This window comes from Pinus tabuliformis, chromosome J (assembly GCF_031772625.1).
Source record: "Pinus tabuliformis cultivar Carrire ecotype Pingquan chromosome J, CPIR1, whole genome shotgun sequence".
In the NCBI taxonomy this organism is placed as follows: Eukaryota; Viridiplantae; Streptophyta; class Pinopsida; order Pinales; family Pinaceae; genus Pinus; species Pinus tabuliformis.
The window spans coordinates 1,644,855,787-1,644,878,141 of NC_142295.1; the positions used below are offsets into that span (position 1 = coordinate 1,644,855,787).

The 22,355-nt window shown below is 39.1% G+C and overlaps 1 pseudogene; it reads right to left on the reverse strand.

The window, feature by feature from the left end:
* Positions 1 to 19,737: 19,737 nt before the first annotated feature.
* On the reverse strand, positions 19,738 to 20,548 carry LOC149233840 (plasma membrane ATPase pseudogene; annotated as a pseudogene).
* Between the last annotated feature and the right edge of the window lie 1,807 nt (positions 20,549 to 22,355).

Genomic DNA, 22,355 nt, shown 5'->3' on the forward strand with positions numbered 1-22,355 from the left:
TAGTAGTACCGATGGATGCATCATTGTATCTACCATACTCCATATGCTAGGATGACCTCCATTGATTTTGGATCAATGATACTGGTCTCGGACGAGTGGTAGGAGTTGTACCATACTATAATGCTGACTTCGGTTTGGTTGAGACTGGTCTGGGACTAGTGGTACACACTTCGAGACTAACTTTGTGTCAGTGCAGTACTGGTCTGGGACCAGTGAGAGTGGTACATACTATGACGGTGACTTCGGGTTGGTTGAGACTGGTCTGGGACAAGTGGTACACTCTCTGAGACTATGTTACTGGTTTAGGACCAGTGGTAGGAGTGGTACTTACTATGAAGCTAACTTCGGGAAGGCTGAGACTGGTCTAGGACCAGTGGTACGCACTCTAAGACTGACTTTGAATCAGTGGAGGATGATACTGGTCTAGGACCAGTGGAGTTGTACTCACTATGACACTGACTTTGGGTTGGTTGAGATTGGTCTAGGACCAGTGGTACATACTCTGAGACTGACTTTGAGTCAATATGATACATCCTCGATCATTTATTCTTCTTCATAATTCAGACAAAAGCGGAGCAGAACAGAACAATGCAAGAGCAGAGCAGAACAGAGAAAAACAATACCGATCAGTACAGGGCAGAACAAGACAAAGTAGAATAGGAAGAATAGAGTAGAGCAGGGCAAGGGTCAGACTGTACAGGGTAGTGCATTTGATGGATGAATAGTAGTGACTGATAGACATATTGCAGATGAAGCTCTCCCTGGTTGAGAGGGAGTGTTAAAATTGGAAACCAGGGAAAAAATTCATGTGGGTTATCTTATTCATGGCTGATAATATTTTTATTAGATTCCTCTCATCGAGAGGTGTAGGATTGATATAAAGATCATCCGATTCCGATAAGTATTCATGGAGATATGAACTTATTTTGATTATGGAATTATTATCAAGCCGACCTACAACTCATGTAGGCTCAGAAGCCCAACAGTTGCATCTATTCAAACACCAATGTTGTGTATAAATATAAGAGGAATTTTCCTCATTTGCACTCATATCATCACATCTCTCTCTCTCTCTACTGTGCAGAAATGAATCTCTTCTCTACTGCGCAGAAATGGGTCTCTCTCTCACACATTTGAAGCCGGAAACTGCTGAAACTAAAGCTGCAACTACAGAAGTAAAGATTGACCTACGTGGCCTATAATATCTCTTCTTTGGGACTACATTATAGGTTCATTTGAACCTCCTCTGAAAGCCACAACTTTAGGTGGTGGAATGAAGTCAATCTAATGAACGGTTTTCAAGATATCAACTGCCCTAGTTTGAAGCCGGAAACTGCTGAGACTGAAGCTGCAACTGCAGAAGTAAAGATTGACCTACGTGGACTAGAAGATCTCCTCATCTGAACTACACTATAGGTTCATCTGAACCTCCTCTAGAAGTCACAACTTTTGGTGGTGGAATGAAGTCAATCCGATGGTCGGTTTGTGAGATATCGTCTGCCCTAGTTTGATAATGAAGCCGCTAATGTTGATGCCACTAATCTAGGGTTTGCTACTGTTGATATGAATAATATTTATTGTACTATTTCTCTATGCTGAATTATTGAAGATAAAAGAAGATTTGATCAAAGGGTTTCCCCACACATTGAGGGGTTTGTCCCTGGCTAGTCGCCACATCTTGTGTCTCTTGTCTTGGCTTGTTTTTTGTCGATCGTTTAATGTTCTATCTGCACTTTACTTTATGTACATGTGATTGCTAATCCGTGGAATATAATAAGAAAAATAAGCAAACTGTTATAAGCATAGAACATACCATAACTTAACAATAAGTTTAACGAGGCCTAGGAAGGAGAAGCTCTTGTTCATCATGGTGACGAATTCGATGTCGTTTAATAGTTTAACAAGTTCGACAAAGGTGTAACTTAGTATCTTTTTCATGTTTAGAGAGTTTGAAAAAGACACGTAAAAGAAAACTCCACATGATCCCTTTTCGTATGTTTGTGTCTCTTGAGCCCAAAAAGGTAGAAAACAACACTTGAGAGAACCGCTTAACCATTTCAGTCAAGGAGTACCTTTTTCGTAAATAGTGCCTCCCAGCCTGAAAAAGGGGTAAACTTATATTGGGTGCACGACGTTTCACATCCATTAACAAGTTCGAAACGACAAGGGCTCGACCATATTTTTGTTTTTAAAGGGTCAGAAAAGAGCAGAAAGTAGACACCCCATTTTTATTCTTTTTAATGAGCCAAAAAGGGAAAAATACTCAGAAATCTTTTCATATGAGTTTAACGAGTCGAGAAAAGCGCTGAAACGTGAATCATTTCCATCGTCAAGCATCCATCACTTGTTGATGCACAAGTAAGGCAAAGCATATTATCAAGTCCTAGAGGTAAAATAGGTCAAAAATATTTACAACATGATATTTTCATGAAAAAAATGAATAAAAATAGGAAAAGTAAATACATTTTTACCATTTACCATTTTACATTTGCAGTGAAGACTTTTTACCCACTTTTGCCCTTTTTTTCCAAAGCAGATTGTGGGAGATCTGGAAGGGAAATCGACGAGCTGTGAATTCCAAGTAATAGCTGAAGCCCTAAGCTCCATTTTCATGCTATTCATTTCTATTTTTGACTATTTTTTAGGATTTTTAGGGACGTTTTTGAGAAAACATTTCGCCCTCGATCGATGCGATTTTCGGGCACGGAATCATGCTGGATGAGGATTATTTGCATAACCATTTGTGCTGACTGATGCGATAGTTTCTAAAACAGGTGCGGCAGTGCCGTGGATAAGGAAAAATCATTTTTTTCAAGAACTGACGATTAAAACTTGAATTTTATGTGCCAAAATTGATGATTGACTCAAATAAATGGCTTTTGTGGGAGAGAAATTGCCGAAAATGGTGGATTGGAAGGAAAGAGAACATGAAGATGTCAATACCCAAGCATTAAATGATCCAAATTTCCTGGAGGCCTTGAGGGCTTGCAAGCTTCTCAAATTCTTCGTTACACCAAGGATGCGGGCCCAGCCCGAGTTGCTTTGATACTTGATAAGCCTTTGGGACATCAACTATGAGATTTTTGTCATTGGGGACTAGGAGCTGGAGTTGACAACTTCAGATATCTACTTCATCACTGGACTATCTCACAGAGGTGAGCTAGTGAACTTGTATGGGTCACGTCCAGTCAGGGTAAGCATATCTTCCCTGATTGTCGAACATTGTCCTCAAGCCCTAAAATCCAAGAGTGGGAAGATAGAGATTTCCAATGTGTGGGATCTGACACTAATGGTGCTTCTATTAACTATCAATAGAGTGTCGGGGTCCGATGCAGAACATGATACTAACAAGTCAAATTTACTTTATGCTATTGACTTCACAACACCTACAGCCTTCAACTGGGAAGAGGCCATCAAGGTGAACATCAAGTGCCAGTTGTCCAAGGCCAAGGTGGGGAACCAGAAGCAATTTGGCTTCGAATAAGTACTTGTGACTCTCTTCCTAGAACAAGTTCCATTGTTCCAGTATCATTTGACTGAGGTTGACCCTCTTGCACCACGCGATCCGCGAATGGCCCTCTGGAGTTGTTTGATGCTTAGGATCACTGGGGGTCAGCATATGTCATACTGACCGACATTCTTTTCATGGCTATGACGACAGAAGATCATCGTGGACGAATTGCCATACAGTGGCACTGATTTCCATGGAGACACATATATGCCCTTAACAAATGGGGAGGACTTCGATGACAAAGGTAAAAAATAAAATTTTTTATTTTGATGTTTTTAAATTGTTTTTGGTATATGCATGTTTATAACATTTCTCTACTCTATGCAGATGTTGGACCAGAGCGGCCAGCCGGGATGTCCCCAATAGCCAGGCATGTACCTCGCCCCATCGATGTTTTCACCCCTTTTTAGGTGTTAGGGCCTAAATCTACCTCAGGCTGAGAAAGGAAGGTCTAGGGTAACATCAAACCACGCTTAACCTAGTAGCTAGCCTTACCAGGTCGGGAGAGGGCTCTCTCCTTGTCAATCTCAGGAAAATATAGCAAATGAGGCTTGATTGACTGATGTAAAGACAAATTTTAGGTTAGGTATATGCTTAGAGCAGTTTTTTTGAATTTTAGGTTGATTTCCTGGATCAAAAGTGAAAGGAAATTTTGGGTCTGGGGAATGGACTCAGTCTTGCAGAGGTTTCTGTGGGGGCGAGGTAGGCAAATGCTTTAGTACTTTAAAATAAGTGAAATGGAAAGTCTTAAGATTGGTGAGGAGTTGAAGAGGGTGTGAAAGTATCAGGTTTCCTCTTCAAGCAATGGAAAACATATAAAGCTAAACAAACCCTAAGGTAGAGCACTGCAACATCAATGAATTCTACCTCTATACTTGATTCATTTAGTTACGTTGAAAAGAGAGAGATAATGGCACACATAAACACATGATAACTTTAATTACAGAAGGATAACCAATACTAAATCACCTTTCCACAAGAATCCCACAAAATGCTGCAAACCCTGGTCTATTTCCTTGCCAAACTACAGAGATGAATGTACAGTGATGCTCAAAGAATTCACAAGAGTCCAACCGTGACAAATGACTAAAAACGTACTAGATATAGGAAAAAAACAACCCATGCTATCCTTTAGGAGTCGAATTCATGAGTTTAGGAGCTGTTTCAACAAGATCTAAACTAAGAACTGAAAAATAGGCAGTGGAATAGCTTGCCTCTAAAACCTAGGAAACTGATTCATTCAGTTTCAAAACCACCTATACATGATGTATCTACCTCCATGAGTGAATTTTTGTCATTTTTACATCAAATTCCATCAATTTACATCAATTTACATCATGAGTTTGACCATGAGAGAGAAAAATTCAAACTGAGAAAAAACTAGGCAGAAAAACAAAGTTTTTTGGCAAAGATGGCACTTTTCCATCCTATGCGTAGCGCCACTTTTCCTGTGCATAGCACTCTTTCCTAGCTGATTTGGGAAGCCTTCCCATGCACCAAATTTTCTCCAAGTGGGCTTGTGGGAAAGGTATATTTATATACATTCCAGAACAAGTAGAATTTCTGCGTTTGGTGTCCATTTACCCCTCCAAAAATCAATTCTCCCAACACTGCTTCCTATGTGGCCAAAAAGGGGTAGAGAGGGAATTTTTGGGGTGTTTTTGACCCTTTTGGAGGCCCAAAACTTGACAACATTTTCTAGTAATTTCTGGGTATTCATAATTTTTCACAAGGAATCCAAAAATTTAGAGTTTTTCTCTAGAGGAGGTCCCTAGCAAAAGCGAGCACCATGTGGCATTACGCACCAGGCAGAAAAACATGTTTTTTCCTTCAAAATTTCAAAATTGTCAAAAAGTGTGCCAAATTTCTTGAAATTCTGAATGAGTGACCTGCATTAAGTACTCTGTTGGGCCAAGGAAGATTCGGCCAAGATTTTGAATCTATCTTGGCCTTTCTTCCTCCTCAAAGTTTTCCGCAACTTAGCTTTTAAGCTCCTTATTCTCACTTTGCAAATCTTGTTTCTTGCCAAATAATGAAAAGCCATGTGCCTCAACATCTTTTTCTCCTTATTTTCTTTCTCAAGCAGCTTCTCCAAGTGCATATTTGTCCTCTCTAGCCAAGTTTCCTGGTCAGCATCAATCTCTTGCTCAAGCGGTGTCAATTTGACTTTCCTCCTCTTTGCTGCTTGCCGGTTTTCCCTTATGTTTTGCAGCTCCATGATCGTCTGCTTATCCTCCAACTGCTTGTTCCATTGCTCAAGGTAATTTATGATCCACTTAGACCTTTCAAGGTTGAGAGCTAAGTCATGGATGTCAGTTTCTTGTTCTTTGATGATTTCCTTGAGTTGTGAGCTTTTGGGAGTCTATATCAGCATCATCATCCTGAATCAAAATAAAATCTCTCTCCTGACTCTGTCTTGTACCTGCTTTGCTGAAGAAGAAGCCAAAGCCCCTTTTACCCCGGATGAAGATAGCATTTGCCTATGATTTGATGAAGGAAACGAGACCCCTTCCACCCCAGGTGGAGATAGTACTCGTTTTCAGTTGAAAATAGCCTCCTTGTCCCCTTTTGATAAGTGACAAATACTCGTACACTGGTGGTTTGAGTCTCATGAGCCTCTTGCTGATTTGAAGGCCCTCATTCCTCTTGAAAAATTGATGGGGTCACTTGAGGGCTTTTGAAAACCTCATGCGAAATGAAATCATCCCATGAAACATTCAGCAAACCCAGCTGATGCAAAGCCACAATCTTGATCAATGAAAAGTGATAAATGTTGTTGTACTGTTGATAAGGAGGTTTTCTTTACACCAATGTGTTCATTTTCTCAATATTTCTGCATATGAAATAAGGGAGATTCATCATCCTCACCCTAGTGAAATGCATCAAGAGTCTAACATGATAGGTGTATAAGCGAGAAAATCTCCCGTCACAGCTGAAATATTTGATAATGAGCTTCATGAGTGGAGCATATGTGTCCTGTAGGTATCTAAAAGGAAGGACCCTACTGATCTACTTCTGGTAACTAGCCTTGATATAAGGCTCATAATGTTCTTTGTCCATAAGTTATCCCTTGTTCCACTGTTCACCCACATTCGGAATACCTATTGCTTCAGCCATAGTTTCAGGTGTCAAAGTGAAGGTAACACCTGCTACATTAACCTGACCATTGTGAAGATGGAGAACAAAAAGTCTAGCAAGCTCATGGTGGTATTTCACTCTTTCCACCATCTCACAAAACTGGTAGCAAGACTGATGTTTGAAACATGCTACTGCAAGAGGACAAGCCAATAGCTCTGTGAGTGTAGTGGGCTCCTCTTAGATGTGTTTTCCTCCCTTACATGGTCTTCTCAATGCATGAATTTCTTGGGAGGAATCACTCATCGTTTCCTCATCCCTTTCATAAGTTGAATCTATTTCCATATTTGCCACTGTTCGATGTTCAATGATGAGTATGAAGAGATTCTATATCAAGAACGGGTGTTTGCTGTTCGATGAATGGGATTGATGAGTGGGACTGATGAATGAGGGATTTGATGCTGGATGTAGGGTTTTAGGTAGTGATAGGGTTTGGGGATGAAAATTAAGATTTGGGAGTAGTGGAAATTTGTATTAGGGTTTTAGGGGTAGGATGATTTTGAATGGGACAGGGAAAGGGAAATGAAATGAGGGAAGAGTAGTGGAGGGAAATGTGACAATGATACAGGGGAACAAATAGCAACAATGGAAAATTGCAAACCCTAGATAGTTTTTTGTAATGTAACTGTGCAACAAACTAGGGTTTGTAATTGCACCTATCTAAACATCATCAAAGCTGATTAAATCTCTTGTAATGGCAAAGTGGAATGTTTCACTTACTTATGGAATGATTTTGGCAAAGTTTTGAAGCTTGGGCAAGATCGTTTTGGTGAAATTTATGCTTGGAGGGTGGGTGCGCCGTGCCAAGACACAAGTGCGCCATGCCAGTCTAGTGCGTCATGCCCCTTCAGTTCCTAGTGTAAAATCTGCACTCTGTGCGCTATGCCGATCAGGTGCGTTGCGCCTCAACCCAGGTGCATCGCGCCAACACAGTTTTGCTGCGATTTGCCTTTCTTCACCTCCAAACATGATTTTTGCTTTGTTCATTGTTTCTTTTTGTCAAAAATGAAGTCTTCAATACAAATATCACTTTATATACCAATGACTTTAATTTTTATTTTAAAGAAACCCACTTTCTAATGTTTGCTTTTCACTTTGGCTTTTAAAACTCTGTTTTGGCAGTTTGGCTCTCTTTTTGACTTTGATGGACTAATGCTTTGAATTTCTTGACTCTTTTGCAAGAGCTGGAGTGTAGGAGTTTGGCAAGGTCACTAGGGCTGCATTTCCGGACTTATTACACATAGGAAAATAAAATTACATGAAATTTTATACATAAAAGAAAAAACTTTGTTTTTCCTCAAAACAGGGTTTTGAGGAAAAATCAATCACTGAGCACGTTATTATTGAAATTTTTGATGCTGAGACCTTATTTAACCTCATCATGTGCCTACTGACCATTATTGAGCTTTTACAAGACTACGAGGACAAACCCTAGACCTAATGAGACCTAAAACCCTAAAAATGACTTTTGCAGATGTAAGGACAAAAGATGACTATAAATGACTTGAATTTGTGAAAATAGGCCGGCAGGTAATGACCATGAGGGAATTCGATAAAGCACTGCTACCATCAGATTATCCATGACCTAATGGAATGCAAATAATCGAATGGGACACCTAAAAATGCGTGAAACAAGAGAATTTTGATCACTGATGGAGGGATGAAGATACCGACACTAACATTATCTCCAATGGGGATGGTAGCTCCTAGGAGGTGCCAAGAACTAAATATCTCTAGAAAGAAGACAATGCCTCTTCCATTGGGCTATGGAGTCAATAACTTCCGCAAAGATAAAACCAATATCTTGACTGAAAACTGGACTCAATTACATGACTGAAAACTGACTCAAAATTGACTCAGACAACTGACTCTATCAATCCACACGAAGTAATCAAAAACTGACATCAGACCTCTAGTTTTATAGCCTTCACTTCGGGCCCCAAAGTAATTGAATGACGACAGTGCACACTTGCAATGAAGGAAATAAAATGGTATGTAGAGTGACCAACTATGACAGCAGAAAATATCTCAAAGATAACGCCGTTTCAGCAGCCGACCATTGACCGGCCCACTGGACAATCTTCTCCATTCATTTCTTTCAGTAGAAAAGCATTTTGACCCTGATATGTAGCAATTTTGAATGGTCCCTTCCACAGATTCTCAAACTTTATGTGCTTACCTTTGTCCTCGTTTCTAGCATCCCACTTGAGCACTATGTCTTCAATCTGAAACTTATCTGACTTTGCCTTCTAGTCATAGATTTTCTTGATTCTCTCTTGCAGCCTGAAGGTTTTCTAGAAAACCTCCTCTCTCATATGCTGTAAATGGATCATTTGGTTTATACTTCACTCAAAATGATCCTCTTCGCTGCCAGCTTCCTGCAGAAGTTTCACCACCGGGACTGTGAGAGATGTCAGGAACACCGTGTCAGCACCATATACTAGTTAAAATGGAGACATGCCAATTGATTTCTTCTGACTTACTTTATCTGCCCAAAGTTCATTAACAAGCTTTTTGTGCCAGCTCTTTTTGTTTGTTTCCAACAGCCTTTTGATGATGTTAACCAATGATTTATTTGAAGATTCCGCCAAATCATTACCTTTCGGATAGTATGGAGTTGAATTCCCCAAGGTAATTTGATATTTATTACAAAAATCAATCATCCTTGTAGATTTAAAAGTTGTTGCATTATCTATAATCAGCTTGTTAGGACAACCAAAATGTGACAAAATATTATTTTTGAGAAACTGAATTATTACCGTATCAGTGGCCTGCCGAGTGGGGATTGCCTCAATCCATTTTGTAAAATAATCCGTCGCTATCAAGATCCACTTATGCTGAGTTGAAGATGTAGGGTGGATCTCTCCAATAAAATCAAGGCCCCACTACTGAAACAGAGCACTTACTTCAACCGACTTGAGAGGTAGTGGTTGTAATTTTCTCCCTCCCTGAAAAATTTGACATTCGTGGTAGCTTGTAACAATTTTATAAACATCAGCAAAGAGGGTAGGACAATAGTACCCTGCTCTCAAACTTTTTATTTTCTGTTGTCTTCCAAAACAGGTGACCTCCACAATCCCCCTTGTGAAAACATCCATGACCTGTTTTGCTTCTTCCTCAACCAAACAATTCAGAAACATACCTCCAAGATCTTTCCAATACAATGCATTATTCATAATACAAAATTTGGCAGCCTTTAATTTCAGATTTATACTTTTATTTTCAGCCATTCCCAGGTGTGGTGAAATATTTTGGAGCACATATACGATATCGGAATACCAAGGGGAATGGATAAAATTTTCTGATAGCTGAACAAGTGAGCTGTCCTCATCTTCTTCAGACATGGAAGCAATCAAGTTTATGTCCAAGGCATGCAAATTAGACTCCGCCATCAGTTTTGGAAAACCTAGCCCCTTGATGAGCTTTGTTGGCTTTATTTCCAAGTCATATTCTAACAAAGATGTGATCCATTTGCCTCGTCTCCCCTCCAGATCTGTCTGCACTAAAACATATTTAACGACTATGTTAGGAACATAGGCAAGAATATGAGAATGCAAAATATATACTCGGAAATCTTTCACAGCTTTCACCAAGGCAAGAGCTTGCTTCTCAATAATATTATACTTTAAGGCTTCATCTCTTATTGTTCTATGGAAAAAGGCAATTGGTTTCTCAAGCTAGTCTCTTTTCTGCATTAATACTGCTACCATAGTCTGCTCTGAAGCGAATGAAAATAAAATAAAATCTTGGGGATAATCAGGGTTGATCAAAATTGGAGCTGAAGAAAGGGCCAACTTTACCAAATTGAAAGACTTGATGGCTTCTTCGGTCCACTTTACTACACTATCTTTCTTCAACATGTTTGTGATTTCCCTCAAATGTTCTGCTAGATTTGGCACAAAACGACGTAAGAAGTTCATCTTACCGTTGAATGCTTGGATCTCCTTTTTACTACGAGGAAAATCAATTTTTTGAATAGCTTCCACTCGAGCGGGATCGATGCAGATGCCTTCCTTTGATATCTAGACAAGCAAACTCTTTTTGGGATTAAGAGATATGCCATACTTTCTACACCGCTAAAAAACAATCTTCAAATGGTAAAGATGTTCCTCATCTGAATTAGAAAAAACTGTCAAATCATCAAGATAAACTACTAAAAATACATCTTTCTCATTTGCAAAGGTGATATCCATAGCATGCTGAAAAGTTGCACCAGCATTCTTTAAGCCAAATGGCATCTTGGCATAATGGAAAGTTCCCCACGGAGTGGTGAATGTTGTTTTGTCTCTATCATCCTCTTGGACCAAAATCTGATTGTATCTGGAATACCCATTGAGTAGCAACATACGAGATGCCCCAACCACTCTTTGAAGTATGTGGTCCATCTTTGGCAATGGATAATTATCTTTCAAAGACACCTTATTCAGATTTCTGAAATCAATGCATAATCTAATCTCACCTGTCTTCTTTCGCATGGGCACCAAATTGGAAATCCATTCTGAAAATCTGATTGGAATGATTATACCAACCTTGTATAATTGATTCACTTCCTTCTCTATGGATGGCAACAACTTAGGATTGATCCTTCTTAGATTTTGGAAAAATGGCTTTTGGTTTGGCTTGATTGGAATAATTTACTGAAATATACTTTTATTGTACTCCTTCAAATTGGAATAGTCCCATGCAAATACATTAGTAAATGAGGACAATAAACTAATGTACTTTGCCTTTACCTGAGGAGGCAATGCCTTTGACAACTTCACCATCTTTGGATTTCTTGTTGTTCCAATATTCACGTCTTCAACTCCCTTTTAAGTCGGCATCAAACTTGGCTTTCAGGCTACATCATCCTGGTCAAATAATTCCTCTAAAAGTATGAGGCCTTTAGGGATGACATTGTCTTTTAGCTGCAAAACTTCCATCTGATTTACTTCTAAGTCTGGTTCGTCATTATCTTGCTCTCCATCTATAGAAATGTCTTGATATTTGCCTTCATTTCGCATAAATTCTTCCATCTCTTTATCATCTTGAAACACTTGGCAATATCTTTGATTATCAGGGACATCTGGGCGATGTTTTGCATGAATTTCAAACTTATTATTTGAATTCATCGGAATCTTCAAGTTACTTGCTGTTGTTGCAAGGGAATCTGCAATAACATTCTGTGCACGTGGAACACATGTCAAAGTAAAATCTGGAAACAACCTCAAAATGTCTAAAACCACATTACGGTAAGCCCTCATTCGAGGATGTTTTGCTTGGTACTCTCCCTTGACTTGCTTAATTACTAATTTAGAGTCGCCATAAACTGAAATTCTTTTTGCATTTAGCTTTTTGAGGATTTTCAAGCCTGCAATTAGTGCCTCATATTCTGCTTCATTATTAGAACAATCAAAAGCCAACTTGTATGAACAAACTCTTACATTACTCGGGACTTTATTTGGTGAGAAAACAGGGCTGCGTATCCAAATACCAATTCCGGCACCTTCCCTACCTACTTCTCCATCAAAGTCCATACTCCATAAACCAGCTTCTTCTTCCAAGTGTTGAAATTCTACTTGTTTTTCTTCCTTTGGCTGCTATCCATCTTTTTCTTGCTACTGGTGGAATGTTGACTGTTCAGTGGTACTTTCAAGCCTTTGCCTCTCTTGATGAAGTACAACTCTAAAATTTTCTATAATCTCGGGTATATCTTCAACTTCAACTAATTAACTATTTACATCATTGAAACCACTATCAGAATAAAGAACAAAAGACTCTAAATTTGTATGTACATAATTAATTGGATGATTCATAGGTTTCTCCTTGCTCGTGATCATGTACTTCATCTTTTTCTCTCTATATAACTTCCTCATTTGACCAAACACGGGAATAGTAGCATAGGAGAAATCTAACTGCAATGTCCCTTTGAGTTTTGCACCCCATGATCTTGATAGAAGCATGGCGAATTTAGGGGGAATGTCAGCCACAACTACATCCATAAGAACATTTTTCACTAGAATCTGATCCAAACTTACAACCAAATCTTTAATGAGACCAATACATCTTACTCTACCAGAATCAAAGGAATAAAGGTCATGATACTTGTGGGTGATGTCCAAGCCTAATTTCCTCATGATTTCCTTTGGCATGAGGTTATGAGATACTCTTGAATCAAACATGGCATTGTGCAAAACATAATCATGCAATCTAAGGCTGATGTAAAAAGGAGCTACATCACTATCCCCAAATTGACCTTCTAATGCCGGACCAAAGATAAGTTCAGGTTGGTCATCTTCCACATTTACCATATAATACAAAGGATCTAGATTCAAAATCTTAGCCACTTGACCTTTATAACTACTGTTTTTCATTAATTCAGTCAAAGGTATTAACACTTTCAACTTAGCAATTTAATTTTCTAAGCTAAAGGTTGTGGTTTTATCTACCTCTTTGACTGAAGCATCTTTCTTTTCAGTTTTCTCCTTTATTGCACTTGGCTGATTTAACTTTTCGTTTGCTGATTGCACTTTACTAGAAGTAGGATCTGCTGGCTCTTTTCCCATTTTTTTCACATTTGGAGAATCATTCTTTGGTGGTGTTGCTTCCCTCCGCTTCTGAATTGGATTGATAGGAACATCCCTACTCCTAAGTGAGTATTTCCTTTGCTGCGCTATCAATGCATTAATGTACCCTCTCTGATACTCATCAGATTCCTTTTCTAGGACTGTTTCATTTGCTAATATAAAATCTTCATCTTTTTGGATAGTTGGACTTTCGAATACTCTTCATCTTCGGTGATATAAATTGGAAAATCATCTGGTGTAAAAAGGTGATTCTCTTCTCCAATTGGGGCCTCATCGTCTTTTAATTCAGTGCCATGAACATAGTTCTACGGTAATGGTGTTTTGACTTGCTGTTGAGCTAATGAATCTTGAGCTCTTTGCTCCCGTTGCTTGATTCTAAATTGTGGTTGTTGCTAACCACGAAAATTTGGATTTCTAACCTGTGTCTCGAGCTTATCTGTAATGGTGAATCTATCAAACATCTTCTCAATATTACGGAGAAAATGATCTAAAGTAGAAGCTTCTTCGTTTATAGTCACCTTCTTCTAGGTCTTTATTCTAGCTCTCTTAGCTAACAAATTTGCTTTGACACTTACTGCAATTTTCTACATGTCCTCCAATGTAGTCGAGTCTCTTTCTCTCAACTGATATGCCATATCAAGATCAAAACCATCGGGAAATTTGATCAGAGCTAGCTCCCTAGGTGGCTTGATGTTAGTTGGAATGGCATTATAAACAGTATTGAATCTAACACAGTAATCCTGGACACTTTCACAAACATTTCTCTTAATGTTTTCATACTCGGAAAGGATTCAAAGTGGATTTTTCTTTACCTCCCAGTGATCCAGAAATTGTCTTTGAAGTGCTTCCAATGAATTGCTTGTTCTAGCCGGCAATGCTCTGAACCACTTTCGAACTTCACCTCCAAACGTTTGCACAAATAATCTCATTGTTACATTCACTGCTTCGATATCGTGAAGATCAAAGAAATCACTCATTTGATCGATATGCTGCTATGCTGTGACACCTTGAGAAGCATCAAACAATGGGATCTTGCTTTGATAATCAGCAAGCATGACATCCAAATTTTGTGGCAAAACAAGAGGTGCATATCTGGCAGCCATTGCTCGAGGTGGATTTACAACTGGCCTTGGGGATGTAGGAGGAGTTGGAACAACTGGTGTATGAGGTGTCGAAGGGGGTGAAGAAATTCTTGATGTGTGAGGTGTAGAAGGTGTGGATGGGGGTGAAACCACTGCATATTTCTGATCAGAGATGGCGGGCTGCACAGAAATGGTGGGAATAAAAGGAGTTTCAACAAGAATTTCTGAATTAGATACAACAATAGATGAACCAAGAGTAGCAGATGCAGATTCTAAGAACTCGAGAATCTTGGTAGCCATAATTGAAATTTGAAGATTCAAAATATAAGCGTCAATTGATAGATTTGCTCTTTCACTTTCAAGATCCTTGAAAAACTCGAGATTTAGAGTAGTAGCACCAACTGCACTTTCAGACTTAGTCTCAAACAAAGATAGCTCAAAATTTTCATCAAATGTAAGATATTCAAGATATTCAAAAACAACTGGGCATTAACAAGATCTAAACACAGGAATCACAAAACTTTCTTGGCGGAGAATTCTTGGAATGAGATTTGGCTTTTCATACACAGGAGGAGGATCAGGATCAGGATTTGCTCTGATGTATTGTTTGGAAGCCAGTGTGTTGAATTATTCTCAAAAATCAAATTGACATTACAATATTATCAGCCTACTAAATTCTAAACTCATCATCCAAAAGTCTAGAATTATTTTATGTACTCGGACAATTTGCAAGTCAGATGCTCAATTTATAAGACTAGACCAGAGATTTACTGAAGCAATTTTTATCTACTTATGCACTCGCAAAGAAATGTGCAGTTCGAAGGCTTCCTGACATAACTTCAGGCTCCATCTGTAGTTTATAAAACAAAAAACACTAACAAACAAATAATCTTTTCTTCCCCAGTATGGTCACCACTATGTTAGGGCCTAAATCTACCTCAGTCTGAGAAAGGCAAGTCTAGGGTAACATCAAACCATGCTTAACCTGGTAGCTAGCCCTACCAGGTCGGGAAAGGGCTCTCTGCTTGTCAATCTCAGGAAAATATAGAAAGTTAGGCTTGATTGACTGATGTAGACTAATTTTAGGCTAGATATATGCTTAGAGGAGTTTTATTGAATTTTAGGTTGATTTGCTGGATTAAAAGTGAAAGGCAGTTTTGTGTTTGGGGAATGGACTCAGTCTTGCAGAGGTTTCTATGGGGCGAGGTACGAAAATGCTTTAGTACTTTGAAATAAGTGAAATGGAAAGTATTAATAATGGTGAGGAGTTGAAGAGGGCATGAAAGTATCAGGAATCCTCTTCAAGCAGTGGAAAACATATAAAGCTAAACAAGCCCTAAGGTAGAGCACTGCAACATCAATGAATTCTACCTCTATACTTGATTCATTTAGTTAAGCTGAAAAGAGAGAGATAATGGCACACATAAACACATGATAACTTGAATTACAGAAGGAGAAACAATACTAAATCACCTTTCCACAAGAATCCCACAAAATGCTACAAACCCTGGTCTATTTCCTTGCCAAACTGCATAGATGAATGTACAATGATGCTCAAAGCATTCACAAGAGTCCAACCTTGACAAATGACTGAAAAAGTACTAGATATAGGCAAAAAACAACCCATTATAGCCTTTAGGGGTCAAATTCATGAGTTTAGGATCTGTTTCAATGAGATCTAAACTAAGAACTAAAAAATAGGCAGTGGAACAACGTGCCTCTAAAACCTAGGAAACTGATTCATTCAGTTCAAAACCACCTATACATTATGTATCTACGTCCATGAGTGAATTTTTGTCATTTTTACATCATATTCCATCAAATTACATCAATTTACATCATGAGTTTTACCATTAGAGAGAAAAAGTCAAAATGAGAAAAAACTAGGCGGAAAAACAGAGTTTTTTGGCAAAAATGGCACTTTTCCATCCTGTGCATAGCGCCACTTTTCCTGTGCATAGCACTTTTTCCTAGCTGATTTTGGAAGCCTTCCCATGCACCAAATTTGCTCCAAGTGGGCTTGTTGGAAAGGTCTATCTGTCTACATTCTAGAAAATGTGGAATTTCTAATTTTGGTATCCATATTCCCCTCCAAAATTAGTTCTCCCAACACTACTTCATGTGTGGCCAAAAAGGGGCAAAGAGGGCATTTTTGAGGTGTTTTTGACCTTTTTGGAGGCCCAAAACTTGAAAAAAATTTATATTAATTTCTGCGTATTCATGATTTTTCACAAGGAATCCAAAAATGTAGATTTTTCCTCCAGAGGAGGTCCCTAGAAAAAGCGAGCGCCGGGTGGCACTACGCACCAAGCAGAAAAACCTATTTTTTCCTTCAAATTTTCAAAATTGTCAAAAAGTGTGCCAAATTTCTTGAAATTTGGAATGAGTGACCTGCATTAAGTCCTATGTTAGGCCAAGGAATCTTCAACCAAGATTTTGAGTCTATCATGGTCTTTCTTCCTCCTCAAAGTTTTCCTCAACTTGGATTTTAAGCTTCTTATTCTTGCTTTGCAAATCTTGTTTCTTGCCAAATAATTAAAAGACATGTGCCTCAACATCTTTTTCTCCTTATTTTCTTTCTCAAGGAGCTTCTCCAAGTGAATATTTGTCCTATCTAGCCAAGATTCCCAGTCAGCATCAATCTCTTGCACAAGCAGTGTCAATTTGACTTTCCTCGTCTCTGCTGCTTGTCGGTTTTCCCTTATGTTTTGCAAGTCCATGATCGTATGCTTATCCTCCAACTTCTTGTTCCATTTCTCAAGGTAATTTATGATCCACTTAGACCTTTCAAGGTTGAGAGCTAAGTCATGGATGTCAATTTCTTGTTCTTTGATTATTTCCTTGAGTTGTGAGCTTTGGGAACCTAGATCAACATCATCATTCTGAATCAAAATAAAATCACTCTCCTGACTTTTAGAAGGCCCTTCCTCATGCAATGGTTGCTTCCCTTTCTCTTGTACTCTCTTTGTTGAAGAAGAAGGCAAAGCCCCTTTCACCCCAGGTGAATATAGCGTTTGCCTATGATCTGATGAAGGAAACGAGACCTCTTCCACGCCAGGTGGAGATAGTACTCATTTTGTAGCTACAAGTAGCCTCCTTGTCCCCTTTTGATAAGTGATGAATACTAGCACACTGGTGGCTTGAGTCTCATGAGCCTCTTGCTGATTTGAAGGCCCTCCTTCCTCTTGAAAAACTAATGGGTTCACTTGAGGGCTTTTGAAAACCTCATGTGAAATGAAATCATACCATAAAACATTCAGCAAAATCAGTTGATGCAAAACCACAATCTTGATCAATGAAAAGTGATAAATGTTGTTGTACTATTGATGAGGAGGTTTTCCTTGCACCAATGTGGTCATTTTCTCAATATTTTTGCATATGGAATAAGGGAGATTCATCATCCTCACCCTAGTGAAATGCATCAAAAGTCTAACATGATAGGTGTACAAGAGAGAAAATCTCCCTTCACAGCTGAAATATTTGATAATGAGCTTCATGAGTGGAGCATATGTGTCCTGTAGGTATCTGAAAGGAAAGACCCTACTGATCTACTTCTGGTAACTAGCCTTGATATAAGGCTCAAAATGTTCTTTGTCCACAAGCTGTCTCAGGTTCCACTGTTCACCCACATTCGGAATACCTATTGCTTCAGATATAGTTTTAGGTGTCAAGGTGAAGGTAACACCTGCTAAATTGACCTAGCCATTGTGAGGATGTAGAATAAAAAGTCTATCGAGCTCATGGTGGTATATCACTCTTTCCACCATCTCACAAAATTGGTACCAAGACTGATGTTTGAAACATGCTACTGTAGGAGGACAAGCCAATAGCTCTTTGAGTGTAGTGGGCTCCTCTCGGATGTGTTTTCCTCTCTTATGTGGTCTTCTTGGTGCATGAATTTCTTGGGAGGACTCTGTTATCACAAAATCGTGTACTAAGGGCTGCTACTTAGCAAGATCTCATGCAACTACTTCAGACCAGGCTTTAGACTAAGGTTAGCCTCCTTAGTCAGAGAGGGCTCTCTCACAGAATTGTGATAGGAATTATTAACAAGAAAAGATGGCTAACTCTTCAAACATTTTATGAAAACAAGCTGGTTGGAACAACAAAATAACATCTCTTCCATTGGGCTCATGGAGTCAAATACTTCTGCAGTAAACTATAAACCACTCAATCATAGAAGCCAAGGCATATAATGTTTAACACTCAAAACATCTCTCAAAAAGAACCTCAACTCATAAATATACACAGGAAGTCTGAGCACTAGGTGAATTCAGAGTGATTGCATATTTAGTGAGCTGTAAAATATATAAAGGATAATGACAAAACCACACATATTCTGAGCATTGAACACATGATGAATCTTGGGAAGAAAAAGTAATCCTTATATTACTGTCAAAAAGTCTTTTTACATAAGCTGATAAAAACTCTGTTTTTTCATAAATCTCCAACCCCTAATACATCGATGATCTCGCGATATATAGGAATATGATCCTAACTACTTGGAGCTTCCTCCTCCAGCATGAGGGGAGCTCGATTCTACCTATGATGACACCTATTAACCTTTAACTAACTAATAATTACAGCTGACTATTCATTTACAGCGCTGGACTCCTAAAACAATTAAAACTCTAATTCTACATCATGCTGGAAATAGCATTTATTACAATCAAACTGGTGCTCTTGCGAGGAAAATGAGAGAACAGGTTCATTCTCTGACAAATGGCTTCTTTTAGTTTGGCTGTGATGAACCTTTAATGCTCCATGTTTGTCTTTAATAACATTTCTGTTACCCTGAAACATAGGCCCCTGTTTGTCGGTCTTTGATGCGCTTTACCATATCCGAATCCAAAGAAGCGTGCCTTTTATCTTTGATTACTCAAAATAGCACAGGCTGCCACGTCTTCGATGTGCTGGCCACCCTTTTCCATACACTTGTGTGATAACCAAACTTTCAAAAAGATTTGCAGTCACATGTACATAATTAACTGGCTCAACTGAAACATGCAGCTACAGCAGTTTCGTAGCGCGCTACGAAACTGCTGTATAATAAAAAAAAAAAAAACCACAGCTTCAACCTAAAATTTGACTGTCTTCAAGTAACAAGGAAAAAGAGATGTATGCCAATCATTGGTCATGAAAACAAAACCCTCCCCATAAGGTCCACTAAAGTGTTCACTGCTTGAGAGATTAAGAATCCTTGGGGTTTCAATAGCTACCTGACATAAGAGGCTAAAACAAAGTTCATTGTCATCCTTCAATTTCTGCTGTAATAACAAATAGCTCTGCATTTCTTGCTGTAACCTTTGCTTGTATACTAATCGGTTTACCATTACTGCAGGTAGTGACAATTTTACCAGAATCTAGTGGACCAACAGAAAGTTCATTAGTAGAAGCAGAAACCTTCTAACATTGCATCCTGTGTATTTTCCAGACATCCATTCTACTCATTTTGACATGTATCACTGTGTTCCTTTAAGTGCTGGTGTTCAAATGACCTTAATTTTGATGTAGAATCTGCAAGTCCCTCCACCATGCCATCCTCAATAGGAAATTCCTCAAGTATAAACTCTGTAACAAGAGCAGCATGTCTAACTCCATAAGCAATATGATGGACCTCTAAAACCAATGCAGACTCTAATGGCTTTGGTAGAAACGCATCTGTGTTTGGAACTGGTAAATTGGTGTCTTTTTCAACAGCACCTCCCAAAACACTATCCCAGGTTCCCTCACTCTCTTTGGTCCTTTCAGGAACTTCCTGTCTAGCTACATCAAGGGAACGAAGTCCACGCTCAGCAAATTTATCAATCACTGAATGTACTTTATTTCTCACGTCTTCCTTGCAATGGCAGAGGTCAAGAATCTGCTCTGGTGCTCCTTTACTAGCACGATGCCATTTTCCATGAGCATCAACATATGTAAATGCTGTACGTTTGTCAACCGGATTAAAAGGTAAGAAATGGATCTCAGTAACCCCCCGCTCGAGCCTCTTTTGGATCTGCCAACGTTCCAACAATAGCAGCATCAATGGCATCTTGATCTTCAGTTCTGGAAGCTCCAGCTGCAAACAAAACCACATGGTCTTTGTCCACATCTTTCACAAATACCTCAATAAGATTTTTATCGACGCTCAGCTTGTGTCTCACATATCCATAGAAAATGTAACCTGAAAGGGTAATTGCGCATCTTACTGCATTTAAGAGGGATATTGGATAGCGACATATAAGCCATGATACCATAATTGCAACTGCCATCTTCATATTCCAACACTTCCGGTCGCATCAAGCCTTCTGCGTTCAAGTGCAATGCCCTTTACAAGAAGCTTCTGCATGTACTTCAAGATATAAGAGAAAGCTGTGAAAACCTGTTCAAGAACTTCAGGATTTCGATCTCCACCAGATTCTAGAAGGTTTCTCATGGCTTCCATTAGTTTATGGAGAAAAGGCATGAACTCCTTACGCAAATCCCTTGACATAACTGCAATCAAACTGAGGATATGCTCAAAAAGTGTTAACGCTGTAACCAAATGCCGGAACCAAACAAGTTTTCAAGTGCTCTAGAACTTGATATGCGACTGGAGTGTGAATAATTAAAATGGCCATAATTAACACTAGACCATTTGCGCAAGTAACCAGATCTTTAAACCGGCCAAAAACATGGATTCTGAGAGCCAAAATAACACTCTGTATATCACTGATGTGGGATCTTATTTGAGTGATTAAATTTATGCCATCAGAATTGCCAGATTCGTTCCAATGCGAAGCTTCTTTAGAGATAACTCCATATTATTCTGCAGGCTTCTTCCCACAATCTGCCCTGTACCCTGTATAATACGTAAAGCAAGACACAAATTCTTCTCAACATCAGCTCGTATTTCCAGGGATTCAGATGCATGAAGTATGCTGGAAACAAGCATCATCAGGTTCGCCTTTTTGTCACAACGTCTACAATGATACTCCACATCTAAACCAATGCTTGGCTCTACGCCTACCATATGACAAAGTAGAGCACACACTAGGTGAGCAACATGCCCACAAACAAATTCTTCATTCAGCTTTACCTCGCATCTGATATTACAGTAGTCTGCCACACTCTGATCAGTAGCCTTCCCACAGAGAATACAAGAGCATTCACGGCAAAAACTAAATCCGATGCAGCATATATCACAATTCATCGCCTTGAGAGACTTGGTCTGGCCGGTTTCTGGTCCACATTTCAAATTTCCAGCTTTACATCTCCTCTCTGAAGTATTCCCACGCGATTCTGATTCTCTCACACGCTTTACAGAAGTTTTCCCTATCAGTTGCGTGCCAACTTGTTCATCATCTCCATAGTTAATGGTGGTGGTGACGACGATGCTGTTGCCATTTTCTTTTTTGCTCCCTTCTTTATTTTACTAATTTCTCTCCCTCTATTAAACCATTCTGCCCTGTTTCAATATCATGATGACAGGTATTGCATGCGGTTACAAATGCAGGTGCTGTAGGATTATGTAAATGATAAAGAACCATCGTGGAAGAATGCTTGGCACGTGGCAAAGTATCATATTGATAGTGATCTCCTTGACAAAAGCTAAGAAAGTCTTGACGGGTATCAAAGAATTCATTCTCCACAATTTCATCTTTTATCCCTAGTATCTGCAGGAACATCTGTCACTTCAACCGAATTAAATAAATGCTTTTTCCCTACTGTTGACAGGAGGCCACTCCCTTCATCAGGCTTTTGTTGTGCCTCATATATAATTGTCAACTCTTACATTGGCTGCAAGCCCAGCATTTGCCAGAAACAATGAAGTGACACAAATGAGAGTATGCATATTGCAAACGAACCATATGATCCTCTTCCTTCAATGGAGTACAGGCCCACATATAACAGCTTGACAAACCTCGTTTCCTGCAGTGTTTCCATCAATTCACCTTAAATATCTTTCATTTCCCAATTTCGCAACGCAGCCAATGCAAGGTCAGTGTTTTCGCTACGAAATCACTAAAACAGATGGCGCTGCGAAACTGCTAATGGGTTTATGCGCTGCGAAAACACCCTGTCTTTAAGCTAGGCTAA